Here is a 5,246-nt window from a genome sequence, read left to right as displayed (position 1 = left end):
TTTGTCAGGAACATGATGAATGCAATGCGGGGCAACGCTCCGATGCATCAGTGTCATTCCAGATGAGATTTTTCACGGGAGTTGAGAGTTTCTAAGATTAAGTGCAGTATTAGTCAATGTTTTTGGGATAAGACTTCACACTAATTTAGTGAAGAGCAACAACCTGCAGAGGAGGCTCCATTAGCAATGACAATGAACTACAGCTCTGGAGGGGAAAATCTGATTAACGGCGCTTGCTGGAATTGTGAAGTCGTTTCGGTGGTTGGGCGATAATTCCACATTTGCAGGAATACCAGCTCATAAAGTGCTTTTGTCCATGTCAAAGTCTGTCTTTACTGGTGTATTGTCATATTTCACGGGACCCCAGAAGACAGAAAATTTATAGATGTGTCAAGAGAATACTGTACAACAACATATCTACAAAAAAAAAGAAGAAGAAGAAGAAGAAGAAAGGCATTTGTTTATGAATGTGGAAATATGCTAGATCGCATTTGTGCGACGATGTAATGTGCCAAATTTCAAACAAAAGCAAGAGCATGCCTGGGGCGATATGAAATGTAAAGTGGGTAAAAGCATGCTGGTAAGATCAGTGTGTTTTCTTGAAATATCTATCCTCGTCAGGATACCAAATACTTACAGCACAGGCAAATCTTTCCTGCTCTGTGTTTTAACTTTATTCACAATGTAGGGTTGGCCTTTTACTACCAAATATCTCTTCATTATTCCCCCCCTCTTTTTTTTTTTTCCTCTCAAGGAAGTTTCTCTATTGAGATCAGATGTTCTGAATATATAACACTGACAAGCTGCTGTCAGCATTGATTTCCATTTCTCCCAGAAATATGGTGTTGAAATCCTCTCCAGGCAGATAAGTATCTTTACACATGACTGCCATATTTGATTGCCTTCTGTAAAGGGGGCTGTATTGGAGTCATTCTCAATGCTTGCCACAGTACATTGTATTCTTCTTCTGTTATGCTATACTATGCCCCTCGCTGAGCCCTCATCTAAATAAGAATATTTCTTCCATGCTCGGCTGTTCTCGGAGGGATTGGTGTGCAGCAGGGCTGAGTTGTTGGGATGGGTGGGGGGGGGGGCTGCGGGGATTCGACTCTCTGCTCACTGTAATGGAACATGTGACCTTACCAAGCTGGAGATGTCGACTTGAATTGCTTTAAGAAGTGTTTTTTTATGTACTGTGCACTTAGGATGTCTGTTTTACCCTACAATATGAGAGGCCACCCTGCATGATGAACCAAGCTTTTAAATAAATTGCAATGATCGTTGGATGAGTTTGTTGTTTTTTTGTTTTTTTTGTATTCTTAAATGTTCCGGAAATACATGTTGTTAAGCACTAAGTGCAATTTAGAGATTCTTTATACCACTACATCAATACACATCAGAGGGAAATATTGTATATTTTACATTTGCAAGATCTAAACTGTGTTTCCTTTCCATATTAAAATATAAAATCCTTACAAAATTATCATCCACTGTTTGATTTAACTGGCTCAAGCAACTACAACTCTATCCCATTTACATATTAATGCATCAGTGATTATAATCTATTAATGTAATCTATATTTTATTTATATAACATATGACATCTCAAGGCACTTTACACGGTAAGGTCAAGCCCTTACAGTATCACAGAGACACGCTCGCTTATTCCTCCATGATACTTTCAATATACTTCTCTCAAGATATTCACAGCCCTGTACGTGACATTTTCAATGCAGGAGTCATATTTTATAAAAAAGAGAAGAAAAACAAACAACAACAAAAAAAACAAATGTCTGTCTCACTGCATGTGCCACATGACAATAATGTTAATAAAAATGTAAAACTAAACTGTCCTCTGCATGATGCAGCCCCTCTACTGTATGTGTTTACTCAAGATAGATGTTTTTTTTGTCCACCAAAGCAAGTGACTGAAATAAATAAGACTTTTTTTTTTTTTTTTTAAGCTGTAGACATCCTTTGCAGCATGATGGACTGCTAATTGGGAGTTGAAGGTAATTAGAACTCATGATTATACATCTTGAATCGCATTTATAAAAATGATTCCCATAACAATCTAATCTTTATCTTGAAAAACAACTTGTGGCACGAACGACACAAATCTTGATGGCGCAGAATGATTAAGACGTTCAACGCGCATTAATGAGATGCAGTTTGCCTGTTCGTTACGAAAATACCTTTGAGTTGCACGTCTGGGTCAGGGAGGTGAAACATCTTGTGCTGCACCTTTAAAAAAAAAAAAAGCATCCATGTGATACACTGCAGCTCAGTTAAGTAGTGAAGACTTTCCACAGATAAGGGACATCAGACTGAGGTGTGACTTCAGTTTGAATTTTTCCATCCTTGCAATTAACTTTTGATGTGATTAAAACCAGAGAACGTGATATGTGCTCCATACTGCGGGCGTGGTATGCATTTCGCAGAGTGAGAGTAGTGATGAGTGTAGTGTGTTGTGATGAGGGACACTAGGTTTGATGGTTGCAGCTTCACACAGTGCAATAATAAATTTGGGGCTATGGGGGTCTGACATTGTCTGCGCTCAGTATAATTAAGCGGTGCATTAGAAAGAGGGCTGGAATAAAACATGAGTATGTAAATGCAGCCTGGAGCTGATGTTCTAGTGATTATTACAATGCAGATAAAGCATTTCTCACAACTGCCTGTGTCTACTGAAGCCTCCAAAAACATCTGGACCTTTTAATTGAAAAATGGCATGGTGTTTCGCTGTGCTGCTTTGTGCTAAGTGAAGTCAACAATTAAGACGAAAATGTAATTGATAAGAATTGCATTGCTTCATTATTTGGTGTTCTAGTCAAGAAAATTGATTTATCAATTATTTACAGGTCACAGAGCAGAGGCCATGCATTTCTGTTTTCATTGCATCATCATCTCGGAACATACAGCGCCGAGCCGAGAGCATCTCCGCAGCTCCTCCACATGAAATCAATCATAACATGCATATTATGCTCAAAACTAATTACTTTTTTTGTGCTGGTATTAGTATACATGTTGAACTGGAATGCACGGTTTGGTTCTGTACTCGTGTCGCTGTTTAATTATAGCCGGTGTTAAATGTGAAATGATGAGAGAAAGAAGAAAACAAGAATAAATGCATTCCTCCATTTTTCCGGTGTATCGTGTTGATGCCATTTGTACAGATAATATTTTAACATTTAGACAGTAAGAATACCAAGTACATTTTTTTCGATGATGACATGAATTCTAAAACTTGAATTAATAGCAACAAGACTGATGTGATAACTCGTCACTTTATGTATCAACATTTACACTTTGTGTGAGGGTTTATCAAGGAGCTGCACTGATCAGAGTGTAATTTATCATAAACCAACCTTCTGATCTGGCTCGAAACCTGTCTTCAAGTTATCAGCACCTAAGTTAACATGATCTCTCTCGGCTGTATAGGAATTCCACCAGTCAAACTAAAGAAGGTCATTCCTGGATTTGCCAAGAAAAGTTTTCTTAAGAAACAGCTGCCTTCGTTCCACATGACTGTTGGCTAGCCACAAAAACTTACGGCAGTTTAGAGCAGCTCAGAGTTGTGGTGATCACTTAACATATATTTGTTGTCTTTATGTAACTTAAAGGTTGGACAAAACTCTGTTTGACACCAATATTAAGCGTCACATCTTCACTGAAGTGAGTGGAATGAAATGAAATACAATCAGATGTAAGACTTAGAGTTTTGTTGGTGCCCCATTTCCTCAAACAGATTTATTCTTACATGTCTTGTGTGTCATTTTACACAAAATTTCCCCAGGATTCAGACTCAGATCTCCTCTATGATTTAAAGTGAAATCCACTTGTTTAGTGCAATGTATGGCTGCACAGCATGAGCTTTAATGCAGCATTACTGAGACAGCAAGGTTAAGAAGAAACTAGTTTGTTTGGTAAAGTTTAAGTCTTACAAGCTTCACCTACTATTATGTATAAAGATAACAGAAGAAACTAGCAACCACCTGCACTGCAGCTCTGCACATACTTGGGACACCATGTGATGAAATAAAAAAAAAAAAAAAAAAAATCAGAATTGCTGCTTAAATTGCATGGTTTCCACAGAGTTCTTCCCTCAAAGATCACAAGAGAATCAAATTAAATTCAAGAGCACGACTGTGCGTGTTTCATTCACACCGTAAGCACCGCTCCAGTTATTGTTATCCTCCTTGAACGTGGCTGCCGAGGACTCCGCATTTGATCCGAGCCAAAAGAGTGAGTCCAGAGTTTTTGATGCTCGCTGAACATTCCTTCATCCTCCCTGTCTGAAGTCTCTAGATTAGTGGGCCTGGGGCAGAGGCTGTTCATCTGCCAATATGGCACCAGCCTGAGTGATGGGCATGTGGCGATGTCACTAATGATCAGACCATAATGATTCGCTGACAGGGGAGGAGAGCAATAGATTGTCACTGGGGGTTGAGTTAAAGAGGGGCCCTAATGATCTGCCTGCAAACACTGCCAGAGCACCTCCTATATCACTCCATCTCTTTACTATACTACTCATCAGGTTCCTCTCCAATGGAGGGAGCCACTGTGTTGTGTCTCAATGCCATCTCACGACGCACTGTAAACATCTGTCACCTCCGTATCTATATTTCATGCTATTACCTTTTAGGCCTTGGGCTGCGTGCTGTAAGCCTCGGGGTACTTGATTTCCGCCAGCGTGAGCTTTCAGTGGAGGAAGGATCAAGTCGTAATCATGGTGCTGCATGGCGGTGTTTTAGCAGCAGGCATCCTATATACCAACATCCCAAGTGGTTCCAGTTCTGTAGCACTCAGCAAAATGAAGAATACCTTATGACCTCTATTTTTATCAGATGCTTTGTTACCCCTGTCTCCCTCTCCTGCCTCTGCTGTAGTTCTTAACCTGCCAAGAGAATAAATCTGACAGGTTACAATTTATGCAAAGTGTACATTCAGAAAGTTTAGAAAAAGAAATCATTAGTGCCTCGTTCTTTTTTTCCGGCATTTTATATTAATTTTGAGCAAATGACTCCATTTGCTGACTCAAAGTGCAACGCTATTTTTCTTTAAAGAATCCTTTAATGGTCTGGTTGGTAGAGCACATTTACAAAAACAGGATATGTTTTCTGATTAGAAGCTGCTGTCAGAGAGATAAATCCTATTTATATATATATATATATATATATATGCTACCTCATGCTATTCATTGTATATATTTAATTTGTTCTACCAGGAATGAATTCAAAAATAGC

Source organism: Stegastes partitus, unplaced genomic scaffold, assembly GCF_000690725.1.
Source record: "Stegastes partitus isolate 25-593 unplaced genomic scaffold, Stegastes_partitus-1.0.2 Scaffold44, whole genome shotgun sequence".
Classification (NCBI taxonomy): domain Eukaryota; kingdom Metazoa; phylum Chordata; class Actinopteri; family Pomacentridae; genus Stegastes; species Stegastes partitus.
This window is presented reverse-complemented; position numbering follows the sequence as displayed.